General features: G+C 43.0%; 1 protein-coding gene across 2 annotated transcripts in view; it reads right to left on the reverse strand.

Annotated features, from left to right (window-relative positions):
* The window catches only part of LOC126184043 (leucine-rich repeat-containing protein 15-like), a 76,783-nt gene extending 65,620 nt beyond the window's left edge, over positions 1-11,163 (reverse strand). For both annotated transcript variants that reach the window (XM_049926413.1, XM_049926405.1), the window contains exon 1: positions 11,083-11,163. The gene's annotated coding sequence lies outside the window, so the exon portion shown is untranslated. The remainder of the gene's footprint in view (positions 1-11,082) is intronic.
* Positions 11,164-15,896: the final 4,733 nt, after the last annotated feature.

Consider the following 15,896-nt stretch of genomic DNA (forward strand, 5'->3'; position numbering starts at 1 on the left):
CCTACACTAGGTTTTTCCGTCCTCTGCTGTTCGATATGGGATCCTTAGCAGATAGGATTGACGGAGGACATCGGAAAAGCCCAAAGAATGGCAGTTCTGTATTTTCACAAAATAGGGGAGATAGTGTCACGAACATGATAAGCGAGTTGGGTTAGCAACAATTAAGACCAAGGCGTTTTTCATTCCTTTCATGATATTACCAACTTCATCCACTGGATGGGAAATATTTTATTGTCGCCGACCTATGTAGGGTGAAATGATCGTCGTAATAAAATAAGAGGACTCAGAGCTCATACGGACAGATCATTTTTCCCACGCGCTGTCATAGAGTGGAACAGCTGGGAAACAACTTGAAGGTGTTTCGAAGAATCCTCTGCCAGGCAGTTAAATGTGAATTGTAGAGCAGTCGTGTAGATTTAGATGTAGCACCTGTGACTGTGATTATTATACTGCTTCTAGGACCAAAAACGAAAAAGGGGCCGTAACAACCTGTTAATCTTTGGAAGTACAAGCTTAGAAAATTTAGCTTCTCGAAAAGTTGCTTCTTCTCCAACATATTAAGCAGCTTAGGTCTGTTCGATGTAATTCAATCGGTCCTAAATTTGTGTTCGCATGATACGTTACACGCTATTCGAAGTTCACATAAACCAATTTCAGCACACGAAATACTGCAGGCTTGCTGGTCTGTGAATATAGGGTCGATAAAAGTAAGTGCTTCCAAATTACTTAAAATTGTAGTCTTACTTTTTCCTTTATGAATCCATGATAACCACACTTCTACTAACTGTAACTTCCTTCCTTTATAAGAGCAGTAGTATTTGGAGCAAATCTTTTAAACAAAGCGAATAACGTGCTTCGTAAGAGATTTCAACAGCATTTGATTAGCCCTCTGAATAGCTTCTGTTTCCATCTCATCAGAAATCTCCAACAGTTTGTCACTTGAACCACGTTCAACACGAGTTTCAGAGGAGGAGAAGTACCATCTTCACCGCTGCTCGAGTAGTCTATATCATGCACCGATCACAATACTGCTATTGCAAGAAACAAATGTTTATCTCCCATGAATAAAAGCAGCTCACACTCACAGTACATGAACATTAAAGACCATTAGAATTATAACATCAAGAAGGACTACGAATATGAAATTTTATTTATTCTACTGAATAGACTGTAGAATATATGATTAAATTTGTAGGTTATTATGGGATGTAAAGAGTGCGAGATTTAGTATACGGAGCTCCCACCTAATTAGCAGCAATGGCTCTGACCCGACTGGGAATCAAGTAGAAATCAAACTGGCTGACAAAACACGGCTACGTCATTCGATGCTTCATGACAGAGTTCATCGACTGCAGTGGCTGGCGAGTGGTGGGAAATCATTATCAAATCTTTTCAGTGGGTGAGAGACCTGGCAAACGTGCTTCCCTGGGAGGTACTAAAACGACCTCTGTGTGTCGTATTTGTTGATAACAACTCCAATTTCGAACGCCGTTACTCCCAACTATCAAAACATGTCGAAACTAACAATTACAATTCAAGGATGTATATAACAGTCAGGGTTTAAATTACTGAATTTTGTATCTCTGCATGTAGTCTCTGGTAACTCAGCTTATACTTGTCTGTTGTAAGGTGTTTTCTTACTTATTGTAAAGGTGCCTTTTGATTAGTTTATTTAACTATGTAAGTTATTTGACACCAGTCCTGACGATGCTTATTCTCCAAAAACTATGCAAAGACGTGTCCCGGTGGCTCATTGCTGGATTCGGTTTGTGGTTCGATTCCAGGTCTAATTTAGGTTTCCTTGGTTTCACTTTCGACAAATTTTGTTAATATATCAAACGCTGGGTTGCATCTTGGTTCAGAGTACGTGTTAAACTGTAGCTCTTCACATGTGTCAATGAGTAAGTCTGTTCAAAGATCTGAAGAAGGCAGGCGTATACACCCTCCAGTTGGACCATGCCCAGAGCGAAGTTGGTGAATGCTCTGCTCAACCAGACAGTACAAATGTGTACCTCTTCTATTCTCTGCGCCGACAGCTTCTTTAGTGTTGAGCAACAACGGTTTTAAAACCTACGAAATGTTGAAATTATTCGTCCACAAAGAAAGGCTCCTAAATCCATGACAGTATGTTTGGATCATGCTCAATATATGTCTGGAAGTCTTATGTGATGTGGCGATAGTCTACAGTTCGCAGACATATCGGCCGCGCCACGTAATGGCGAACGCCAGAGACCATGAATTAACAACTGCCGAACGATGTGTTCTGCATGTCTACCATAGTAGATATAAGGATAATCATGACAACATAAATTTTCTTTTTTAATTCCCCTTCCATTTACCTAGTGTTCTAGGGCAGAGTGCTGGGTATCATTCTGATGTTTGACAATTATGATGTTTTTATGATGTAGAGAAGTTCCTTGAAGAATTTTAAAGGTTTCTTCTGCTTATTTTCCTGTAGCTATACAAAACGAAACCTTCAGAAGTAAATACTCTTTATCTACAACATAGATTAATATCTTCGGTAGAAGAGCGATAATCACGTCAGTATTTGGTTCTCAGCGGTGTTGTCAAATAACCCTCCGCATAAACAAATCTAAAAGGAAAATATATTTCATTATTACTATGCTCTGAATAACTAAAGACAGGAATAATTGTCATAGCAGCCCCTTAATAGTTACAGGGCCCTCACAACAGACAAGCAAGGTGGACTGAAGACCTCTCTTCAAGAGCTCAGATTTAAACGTCGCCAGTTGATGTAAACATCAATAGACTTTCTGCATAAACACGGCACTACTACGTGAAAAAACATGTGACTCAGATCTACCAATTGGAACTAATGTGACTACGTTTAGCACTCCACCGAATGGGCGTTATTAGCACGCCAGCAGAGTCAGACTGGCAATGTTTACCTACAGCTAGGACAGCTCCGGCCAATACCTATGCCGGCTCTTGCCTAGTAAACACTCACCGTATCTTTCAGTAGAAAGTTATATCTTTGTAATTGTGTAGAGTAGTATTTTGGTTATTATTTTCTTTTCATTTCTTGTACTCTTACCTGGCTTTTGTCACTACAAGAATTGTTGTGCTCCTTGTTCTTCTTGCATTGTGGAAATTAGTACACGCCAAGAAGGCGTTTTAGTTGTAATCCAGTCTGAACACACTGGATTATTAGTTCTTTCCTACCAACCACAGGACAGTACAATAATTTTCAGAACGAGGTTGTTAATGGGGAGCACAGTGGACTTGTTGTCCGTGTATTTCATAAATAGATTAAGAGAACCGTTCGTGTTCCTGATCGTAATCGAATTTTTGCTCTGCCTCTAGTGACGTCATCGTGAACGGAACGTTAGATCGCTACCTTCCTTCCTCCATCCCACCCCAGCGTAGAGTGTTATGTGGAGTATACAGGATATTCCCAAACGCAGTCTTGAGAATATCAAGACCCCGAGTTCATCTGCAGGAAACAATAGGTCAGTTGACGCTCATAACATCGTGCTTAAACAGAGACGATGGCATACATATAAGGTAACTGTCAAAGGTCACCACTCAGCAATATGTGCGATTATGTGGAGTTATCCGTTTTCTGAAAGGGCTGAAATGTAGCTGGCATATGGCGGTGCCAATGGGAACAAGAGCGCTTCTTCATATGGCAAATTCCACAACACCAAACATTAACAAGTGTGCGTTAACATTTGCAATAAACTCTCACTTATATCAGGCAACCTAAGTGGCGCACTTCTTCAATCGCATCGCGTGTCCTCTCGCCGTGGGAAAATTTCCACTACGGATCGAAGTCACCTCCCCCAGTATAGGTATTGGGTACCGGCTTGTGGAAAGGTCTACTTAAGTGTTACGTCTTCTAAATCTGCGGAGGGTAACATTATTCAAACCTTAAGGTGTTCGCACGCTAATTTTCCAACAGATTTAATGAACCCTTTATTTCAGTCAACTATGAATCTTGTTGTATTCATGAAGACTTTAAATAGACAACGCTCTCATGTCAGCACAGTCCGTAATTCCTGAACTAAAGAATCCCACGATTATCACCAGGGTTCGCATTTAACTTGTTAAAAATGTCCACAGATTCATCCAGCTCGCTAGGTAGACAAGGGTAGGAGAACCTGGAAGTCTTTTCCGACTCCGCCACTATTTTTCGTGTCACCAATACACCTACGTCCGTGAGGATATGCATTATTTTTCTGCTATAAGCGCTCACTATAAGAGTTAGAACAAGCAGCAATATAGCACGGAAAACATGCTCACGTAAGGACGTGTTTCAATACAGTGATATGTGCGAGCAAGTGTTCTGACAATAGTCAGTCGATCTTCATTATCATAAACAGGTCCAGCTCGCGACAGATACACCAGAAGCAGAAGTCGTCACCTAGAAATAAAAACTTTTTAATCGATTTGAGAAGCTAATACAGCAAAAGCTTTTTACAACCACAAGACAGTGAATAACGCAGTAGCGTATCATAACATAATAAAACATGTCACATTTTGTGTAACTTTTGAAGAAAAGTCAAACAATGTATAGTGAAAAATATTTTCGTATAAAAACCTGTAATGTATTTACAGCATAAAGAATACACTGTAGTGCATAGACATTGTAACAAAATAGTTAGATTAAAATCTGTAACAATTTTAAATTTTCTAAAACAAAATATGATTACCCGGAATTTCCTCAGGTGTGACTTACTTCTGCTCTTCTTGTCATAGAGAGAAGAGCTTGTGTTTTGTAAACTTTAGCTAATAATAATTCATATTTTGATAAAATGGCTGCCAATCATTTGTCTTCATATTATTTACATCCAAAGTTCTTTTCTTGGAGTTAGAATTTATACTTGTAACCACATTTATTATGTGGAAATTAACGCAATGTACCCATGATCATACAAGCTTTCTAAACTAAGATTTGCAATAGCCACAATGGTCTGATACATTCTGCGATGGCACTGCATTGCTACAGCAAAACTACGAAATGATGTATGTATGTGATGTATGTTACTCTGATAACTGCATCGTGCCATCGCATTTGTAAAGTACTTTCCCAAGGTGCAACATTCCTAAATGCATTGCATTCGATTTTGTTATATCTAAATACTTTTTCCAAATTTTATTCTCATGGGAATAAAAAATTACAACTGGTGATGTGCTATATACCAATATAACAAGAGAAAAAAGAATGACCGCAGATGTAACCCCAGGTATAGTAACTGTCAGCTGATAATGGAAACCACAGCCGCGCGGGATTAGCCGGGCGGTCTCAGGCGCTCCAGTCATGGACTGGGCGGCTGGACCCGGCGGAGGTTCGAGTCCTCCCTCGTGAATGGGTGTGTGTGCTTGTCCTTAGGATAATTTAGGTTAAGCAGTGTGTAAGCTTAGGAACTGATGACCTTAGCAGTTAGGTCCCATAAGATTTCGCATGCATTTGAACATTTGGAAACCCATGTAACACATGGGGTCGTAAACCGCGTAAATAACACGGGTCCACACCATATGTTTACACAAGAGACAGGCGTACGCCCAATCCTGAAAATAACGCGAAGTGGACACAACACGGCAACCAAAACTGGTCACGACCCCTCAACCAAGCTTTCCGAATAGTGGCGGTGATGGATATCTACACTGTACCAGCCCCTAATAGACAATAAACAAGACGCGGCCTTATCCAGTATCCTGATGCATGTTGTAGGAGAGGGTGAAGGCAATAGATATGATAGCATTGTAAGCATCTTACAATACAATGATGGATCAGATACTAGAGAAGAGTTATGTAGTGACAAAACGGTTCAAATGGCTCTGAGCACTATGGGACTTAACGTCTGAGGTCATCAGTCCCCTGGAACTTAGAACTACTTAAACCTAACTAACTTAAGGACATCACACAAATCCATGCCCGAGGCAGGATTCGAACCTGCGACCGTAGCAGTCGCGCGGTTCCGGACTGAAGCGCCTAGAACCGCTCGGCCACGAAGCCCGGCTATGTAGTGACATCGAGGCATGTAAAGGCCATATGGAAGAGATAGTGCAAGCAGCTGTCAGTGTGATAATGGAAGGAATTGTTACTATTGTTCTGGTGGACACAGGTGCCATGACCATTGCTATGGATATTAACTTCTGCAACAAAATCAGTGAGACAAAGCAGATGCCCACCTTGCTGATGCAGAACTACAGGATTTCAGGAGCCGTTAGCACGAATCCTGTAATGTTAAATGGCAGACACGGATCAAGTTAAATTTAGGAAACAGTGCACATTCCTGTTACAAAAGGGACTATCTGCATCCTACATAATATTGCTAGAGATTTGCGTGAGAGGAACAGTGTAATTGATCTCTGAGTGAGGGGAACCGTGTAATTGACCTCTCTCATGGAAAGCGGATTTTGACAGTTGATGGCAACGAACTCATTGTGGATCTGTTAAAAACAAAAACAGTGAAAAACTATGGCATATGCTGCCATAGTAACAGGGTGAGGATTATACAGAAGAAATTTCTGTAATATTAATGACGTACAGTACCACTATTTCCATGGTTTGGAATCATGCACAAGTGACACGAATGTGGAAACTAGCATGAATCGCATTTGTAGAAAAGGTAATGCAATCCCATTGCGTCAAACCAATGCAAAGGGCCGAGCTAACTGACTTATTAACAAGATACACTGATGTTATTTCAGAAAACCTGGAATTATCAAGGGCTGCCAATCGAATATGGCTGCACTCCCACGTACGCCATTGTGTGGTAAAAGTGCGAAGCCGTGAGGCAGGAGATACGAAAAACGTTAGGTGGAACGTCATTGAAGCGTCGTTATCGCTATATAGTACTTCATTGTTGGCAGTAAGCAAGCCTAATGATCAAGTGCACTTAGTCCTCGTTGCACAAGAAACAATCCAAATAATTGTAGTACGACATTTGACTAGTACAGATCTTCTTGAGTCATGAATGAAGGTTGTACACGTGGAAGAGACCTGGGGACACTCGAAGGTTTAATAGAGATTATATAATGGTAATACAGAGATTTAGAAGCCAGGTTTTTAAATTGTAAGACATTTCCAGGGACAGATGTGGACTATGACCACAATATATTGGTTATGAACTGTAGATTAAAACTGAACAAACTGCGAAAAGGTGGGAATTTAAGGAGATGGGATCTGGATAAACTGACAGAACAAGAGGTTGTAGAGAGTTTCAGGGAGAACATTAGGGAACGATTGACAAGAATGGGGGAAAGAAATACATTAGAAGAAAAATGGATAGCTTCGAGGGATGAAATAGTAAAGGCAACAGAGGATCAAGTAGGTAAAAAGACGAGGGCTAATAGAAATCCTTGGGCTACAGAAAAGATATTGAATTTAATTGATAAAAGGAAAAAATATAAAAATACTATAAATAAAGTAAGCAAAAAGGAATACAAACGTCTCGAAAATTAGAACAACAGGAAGTGCAAATAGGCTAAGCAAGGAAGGCTAGAGGACAAATATAAGGATGTAGAGGCATATATCTCTAGGGGTAAGATAGATACTGCCTATAGAAAAATTAAAGAGACCTTTGGCTAAAAGAAAACCACTTATATGAATATCAAAAGCTCAGACGGAAAACCAGTTCTAAGCAAAGAGGGAAAGCAGAGAGGTGGAAGGAATGTATTGAGGATCTATACAAGGGCGATGTACTTGAGGGTGGTATTATGAAAATGGAAGAGGAAGTGGAGGAAGATGAAGTGGTAGATATGATAACGCGTGAAGAATCTGACAAAGCACTGAAAGGTCTTTCAATCCAAACAAGGCCCCTAGAGTAGACAACACTCCATTAGAACTACTGATAGCCTTGGGAGAGCCAGCCCTGACAAAACTCTATCAACTGGTGAGAAAGATATATGAGACAGGCGAAATACCCTCAGACTTCAAGTTGAATTAAATAATTCTAATCCCAAAGAAAGCAGGTGTTTACAGATGTGAAAATTACGTAATATCAGAGTAACAAGTCACGACAGCAAAATACTAACACGAATTCTTTAAAGACGAATGGAATAACTGGTAGAAACCGACCTAAGGGAGGATCTTTTTGGATTCCGTAGATACGTTGGAACACGTGAAGCAATACTGACCCTACAACTTACACATATCAAAAAAAAGTTTTGCATCACCTCGATTCTGAGAGTTCCGGAACATGCACAGATAATTTTATTTGAGTTCAACGTAAACATCATTTCCGCCCTTTTTATCGCTCTTGAAAACCACACATTACATGTTGTACCCTCCATACAGCGAGACCTTCAGAGGTGGTGGCCCAAATTGCTGTACACAGCGGTACCTCTAATACCCAGAAGAACGTCCTCTTACATTAATGTATGCCTTTATTCGTCGTGGTATACAGTCCAAAAGTTCATCAAGGCACTGTTGGTGCAGATTGTCCCACTCCTCAACGGCGATTTGGCGTAGACCCAGCAGAGTGGTTGGTGGGTCACGTCGCCCATTAGCAGACCTTTTCAATCTATCCCGGGCATGTTCCATTGGGTTCATGTCTGGAGAACATGCTGGCCACTCTAGTCGAGCGATGTCGTTAACCTGAAGGAAGTCATTCACAAGATGTGCACAATGGGGGCGCGAATTGTCGTCCATGAACACGAGTGCCTCGGCAATATGCTGCCGATATGGTTGCACTGTCGGTCGGAGGAAGGCATTCACTTATCGCACAGCCGTTACGGCGCCTTTCTTAATCACCAGCGGCGTACGTCGGCCTCTGATAATGCCACCCCAAAATAGCAGGGCACATCCACCCTGTTGCACTCGCTGGACAGTGTGTCTAAGGCGTTCAGACTGACCATGTTGCCTCCAAACACTTCTCCGACGATTGTCTGGTTGAAGGCATATGCGACACTCATCGGTGAAGAGTACGTGATGCCAATCCTGAGCATGGCATGTTGTTGGGTCCATCTGTACCGCACTGCGTGATGTCACGGTTGCAAAGATCGACCTCGCCATGGACGTCGAGAGTGAAGTTACGCTTCATGCAGCCTATTGCGCACAGTTTGATTCGTAACACGACGTCCTGTGGCTGCACGAAAAGTATTATTCAACATGGTTGCGTTGCTGTCAGGGTTCCTCCTAGCCATAACCCATAGGTAGCGGTCATCCACTGCAGTAGTAGCTCTTGGGCGGCATGAGCGAGGCATGTCATCGACTGTTCCTGTCTCTCTGCATCTCCTCCATGTCGGAACAACATCGCTTTGGTTCCCTCCGAGACGCCTGGACAATTCCCTTGTTGAGAACCCTTCCTGGCACAAAGTAACAATGCGGACACGATCAAACCGCGGTATTGACCATTAGGCATGGCTGAACTACAGACAACACGCGCCGTGTACCTCCTTCCTGGTGGAATGACTCGAACTGATCGGCTGTCGGATCCCCTCCGTCTAATAGGCGCTGCTCATGCATGGTTGTTGACATCTTTGGGCTGGTTAGTGATATCTCTGAACAGTCAAAGGGACTGCGTGCGTGATACAATATCCAAAGACAACGTCATTCTTCAGGGGTTCTGGGAACTAGGGTGACGTAAAACTTTTTTTGATGTGTGTAGTTCAATAATTGCCACTCTGTACATCACTACTGCAGGGTCACATTCTAATAATACCACCACTTGCAAAGTAGGTTAGAAATCAGATTAATAATGTTGCTCACGGAGAACATGTTCGCTTTAGCGGGCAACAACAAAATTATTGACTGCGGATGATATCGTCAGAATGGAAATAATGACGTCACTGTAAAAAAGTCATTAATTTTGGCACTTATCTGGAATGGATTCCCACGTAGATTTCGTCGAGGTTGTTATAGTTCATCTTGTTGATTCTAGGGTGATTCCACTTTGACTGCTAGAAAGTCCAGATCTGTATTTTAGAAATATTTGTAGACCTAACAGATGCGTTTTACAGGAAATTTTTAATGATCAAACAATCCCAGATCAGAGCAATGGTAGAAATAATTTTTGACTTGGTTTATTAAACTTCTTGTAAATTCACATATACATCTTCTTAATTGTCACATCATCAAGAAAAAAAAAAGGCTCTGAGCACTATGGGACTTAACATCTATGGTCATCAGTCCCCTAGAACTTAGAACTACTTAAACCTAACTAACCTAAGGACAGCACACAACACCCAGTCATCACGAGGCAGAGAAAATCCCTGACCCCGCCGGGAATCGAACCCGGGAACGCGGGCGCGGGAAGCGAGAACGCTACCGCACGACCACGAGCTGCGGACACCAAGGAAACAGTTTTGTATCAATCTTCATATATTTAATCTCTACTTTAATCAAACACAAGACGTGACTGTTCTTTTACAAAGCGAAATAACAACTTAACTTCTTCAAAGTGAAACAAAGACTGCTCTGTGCGCATTCGCGACAAAACGATTACAAGTAAGTCAAAGATTATGACAGTCTCACTTAAATGAATACACACAAGAACCATATCACTGTAATATATCGATACATCGGAGTACCAATATATTAATAAAACCAAATGTGAATATTGTCACAAAAGTATGTCTGTTACTTCGCAGAAAAGTAGTACGATGTTACTGGTATCGAGAACTGGGGTTGGAGTGCCGTAATGGTCACGTAAATAAAGAACCATTACAACATGACAGCCAGAAACCACTTCCACACTGTTTACAGCTTCTCAATGTGACCGTAGTGACTGTTTGTCACCACATTCACAAAGTTTTTCATTGGGTTGAGTAAACGTGAGCTTGTTAACAACTATATCATGATTCTGAAGTAAAAAGAAGACGCCGACTGGTTGTGTCAGATCCTTAGAAACCTTCAAGGAACATCACAACTGTGTTTGTCGACGCTACAGCTTATATATCGGATGACTGCTTGTCATGACGACACAAGAGGGCTATGTTTTCGTATGAATGATGGAATGAAATGAGTACCGTTCCAAAGACGCGTGGGCAGTTGAGAGGGCAGTATGCCCTTCGTGAGAAATGCGGAGGTATGCTTTAGCTCGCCCTGTCTTCTCTTGGGACGCAGTCTATGCGCGGCACAACAGAGCAGAGCAAGCGCGGCTGCCGTCTTACCTCAGAGCGGATTCCGGGCTGTTGCGTGCTCGCTGCTGCCGGAGCGACCGCCTGTGTAGGACTGTCGGTCTTCTATTACGGCTGCGCGGATGCGTTGTGGTCTGGCGGCGAATTCCGCCCGTCGGTATCTCGTCGGCTGGGGAAGACGCGACCTCCTTCTGCTTATCCGAGGCACCACGTTCCGCGTACCGCACTGTGCAAGTGGGCCACTAGCCCGAGTGATTAAACTGCCTTAAGCTGCTCAGAGCATTCCATACTGCAACTGAGAAACACTAAAACATATCTGACACACACAGTGTAGTATACTATAAATCCACCTTCCATCTTACAGAAACTGTTCGCTGATGCCTTCTACACTACTGGCCATTAAAATTGCTACGCCAAGAAGAAATGCAGATGATAAACGGGTATTCATTGGACAAACATATTATACTAGAACTGAAATGTGATTAGATTTTCACGCAATTTGGGTGCACAGATCCTGAGAAATAAGTACCCAGAACAGCCACCTCTGGCCGTAATAACAGCGTTGATACGCCTGGGCATTGAGTCAAACAGAGCTTGGATGGCGTGTACAGGTACAGCTGCCCATGCAGCTTCAACACGATACCACAGTTCATCAAGAGTAGTGACTGGCTTATTGTGAAGGGCCAGTTGCTCGGCCACCATTGACCAGACGTTTTCAATTGGTGAGAGACCTGGAGAATGTGCTTGCCAGGGCAGGAGTCGAACATTTTCTGTATCCAGAAAGGCCGATACAGGACCTGCAACATGCGGTAGTGCATTATCCTGCTGAAATGTAGGGTTTCGCAGGGCTCGAATGAAGGGTAGAAAATGGCTCAAATGGCTCTGAGCAAACTATGGGACTTAACTGCTGAGGTCATCAGTCCCCTAGACCTTAGAATGACTTACACCTAACTAACCTAAGGACATCACACACATCCATGCCCACGACAGGATTCGAACCTGCGACCGTAGCGGTCGCGCTGTTCCAGACTGTAGTGCCTAGAACCGCTCGGCTACTTCGGCCGGCGCAGGGTAGAGCCACGGGTCGTAACACATCTGAAATGTAACGTCCAGTGTTCAAAGTGCCGTCAATGGGAACAAGAGGTGACTGAGACGTGTAACCAATGGCACCCCATACCATCACGCCGGGTGATACGCCAGTATGTCGATGACGAATACGCGCTTCCAATGTGCGTCACCGCGATGTCGCCAAACACGGATGCGACCATCATGATGCTGTAAACAGAACCTGGATTCATCCAAAAAATGACGTTTTGCCATTCGTGCACCCAGGCTCGTCGTTGAATACACCATCGCAGGCGCTCCTGTCCGTAATGGAGCGCCAAGGGTAAACGCAGCCATGGTCTCCGAGCTGATAGTCCATGCTGGTGCAAACGTCGTCGAATTGTTCGTGCATATGGGTGTTGTCTTATGCAGACGCCCTCATCTATTGACCCCGGGATCGAGACGTGGCTGCACGACCCGTTACAGCCATGCAGATAAGATACCTGTCATCTCGACTGCTAGTGATACGAGGCCGTTGGAATCCAGCACGGCGTTCCGTATTACCCTCCTGAACACACCGATTCCATATTCTGCTAAAAGTCACTGGATCTCGACCAACGGCAGCAATGTCGCGATACGACAAACCGCAATCGCGATAGGCTACAATCCAACCTTTATCAAAGTCGGAAACGTGATGGTACGCATTTCTCCTCCTTATATGAGGCATCACAACAACGTTTCACCAGGCAACGCCGGTCAACTGCTGTTTGTGTATGAGAAATCGGTTGGAAACTTTCCTCATGTCAGCACGTTGTAGGTGTCGCCACCGGTGCCAGCCTTGTGTGAATGCTCTGAAAAGCTAATCATTTGCATATCACAGCATCTTCTTCCTGTCGGTTAAATTTCGCGTCTGTAGCACGTCATCTTCGTGGTGTAGCAATTTATATGGCCGGTAGTGTATTTTAGTAATGGTACCCACGGTCTCTAGCGGCTTGTTGCCGAGTAATCGTGTAATTATGATTTATTCGGTTTGCTACCCCAGTTACCTTTGTTTCTATGAAAATAGTTTGATAAAATAATGAAAATTACTGTAACATGCAACGATTCTAATATGTAAGGGTCCGATTTCTCTTAGGCGTCTATGTACAGTTGCAAAAGTGATGTGATCAGTTTGCCGCCCCTGCAGGAACAGCCCGGCATACCGTCGTAGTGTCGCCCCTCCACTGTAATCGGTGACCCACACACGTGTCCTATTCTTAATCATTGAATCTATCCCATCTGATGTGCATCACTGCTAACGTCAACTAAAACTGCATAAAAAACAAAAGCGATGTATAAACGATCAGCGCTGTACTAATGTGGGAATTTTTTTTCCCAAGTCTGAAGAATACTAAAATTCAGTATAATAAAAACTACAGTCAAACACTAATTACAGAGAATTTCATACTCTGTGTGTCCAATATGCAGCACCCAGAATGGAATGGTTATTCGCTGCAAACAAGTCTTCCATGTCACAGGGTTTGCTCAGGTTAGTGCACACCAACAAGCGCCCAGAGTCCTGCCTTGCCCCACATTCACAACATTCATCATCGCTGATACCCCACTTCTTCAAATTAGTCTTGCATATGTCACCCCTGTTCTCAACCTGTTGAGGATTTTCCACGACCCGTACTGGAGATGGCAGCCTGATGGTAGCTGTTCTGCTGCCCATAATTCTACAGGAGACTTTGTTCTCCATTTCTCAGTTTAGCGGGCTTCTGCTGAATTTGGCACTGCTGCAGTTGTAAGTAGGATAGGTGCCAGTTTCCAGCAACAGATACTTTGTATCTGTTTCTTGCTTCTTCTTTTCATTCTCTGCTCCTACTTGTCTTTTTACATATGGAGGTGCTAGTCCCATAAGTGGAAATATATTGTTGTCCGGGGTTGGTCTTAGGCAACGTGTTACTATGCGACCAGCTCATGAAGAGCCATAGTAACTTGTTTAGCATGAGCAGATTTTCTCCAGATCGTTGCGACGTACAAGAATTATGCCTCCTCGAAGATTGCGAAACCGTCGGGCGTACCATGGACAATGTCGAGGACAACCCCAGTGGCTGAATCTTTCGCCACCAAAGAAACTGGAATGTTGCACTTAGAAAGTGGGAATTGGTGTTGTCAACAGTCAGTTCCGCGAGTGAATGAAACAACTACGTTTCCAAATAAGACAAAGAGCACATGCAGTCATTTTTTGCAGTGTTTTCCACTATTTTCAGAGTGACACAGATATGAAGCTAGCTGGACCAAGGAACCAAACGAAATGCAGTAACTTTGTAAGGAGACTTGGAGACCATGGCTACGCATACCAAATACTCACAGGATATCCCTGAACAACCGCTGAAGGTTACACTAGCTGATAAGCCAGACGTTGTCCATATATTTGTTTATTTCATCCCCACAAAATTTCTTTCCGGACAGTAGCATGTGGACAGTATTTGATTTAGATCGATGCAGGGGATACGTAGGAGATGCAGAACATATGCCTATGTGACATATGCTGCACACATATGTGTCTGATTCTCTTCTATTTTAAACCGTACGACTCTAGAGAGGATGTTAAATTTATCTCTGGTATCCAGTTGGGTCGTTGGATCTTAGGTTCCGCAACACATTGACAAAATTATTGGCTCGCCACAGTGTTCAGTCCCGCGACCTGGTTACCACACTGAACACAGCTAACAAGAGACAAATTGCACTTCATACTTAACAGTATTTTTGTACAAATAATAAGTCATGTACCTAACACATTTGTCTGAAGTTTCTGCAGATGTTCTGGAATTAAACTTCAATATAACCCCCTGTTCATTACCACTTCTATTGGATGTCTGTGATTCTTAACCCGTCAGTGCTTCTTTCCATATAGTAAGTAAATAGCAAATCCCCGATTCTTTAAAGACAAGAATACCCTGGACAAAACAGCTGTGAACTTCTGATCACAAATGAGCTATTGGCTTAGCTACTTCACATTATCGCGACGTTACAAGCAAGTGATTTGACTGCCTTAGATCGAACTGAATCTGGCAGGTTGGCTGTTCGCCGCTATGTTGTTTGTTGGGACGATTGCGAGAGTCGAGCTGAGAGGAAGTAAAGGCGGCCAGCAAGCCACGGGGCCCAGTGGTCATGGAAGTTTCTTCAGGCAGGAAGACGGCTGTGTTCCGCCGACATGGTCGCGGGACGAGCTCATATGGAGGAACCCGTGACTTGAATTGTCGTCGCTAATATTATTTTAATAAAAATACATTAAAATTTGTTAGAAGCATAGTAGATAAAAACCAATGACAGTTTAGGAGCGACGGCAGTGGAACAAGCTCATTGAATATAAATACATGTCTGAAGCTTTAGTAGTTAAAAATTTACTGACATTATTCAAATGGTTCAAATGGCTCTGAGCACTATGGGACTTAACATCTATGGTCATCAGTCCCCTAGAACTTAGAACTACTTAAAACTAAGTCACCTAAGGACATCATACAATACCTAGTTATCACAAGGCAGAGAAAATCCCTGACCCCGCCGGGAATCCACACAGAGACAAGTGATCTTACCAACAGCCGGTCGGAGTGGCCGAGCGGTTCTAGGCGCTTCAGCCTGGAACCACGCGACCGCTACGGTTGCAGGTTCGAATCCTGCCTCGGGCATGGATGTGTGTGATGCCCTGGTTTAAGTAGTTCTAAGTTCTAGGGGACTGATGACCTCAGCTGTTAAATCCCACAGTGCTCAGAGCAATTTGAACCATTTTTTTTATCTGACTTTCGACGTGTATTGAA

Source organism: Schistocerca cancellata, chromosome 1 (genome assembly GCF_023864275.1).
Source record: "Schistocerca cancellata isolate TAMUIC-IGC-003103 chromosome 1, iqSchCanc2.1, whole genome shotgun sequence".
NCBI lineage: Eukaryota > Metazoa > Arthropoda > Insecta > Orthoptera > Acrididae > Schistocerca > Schistocerca cancellata.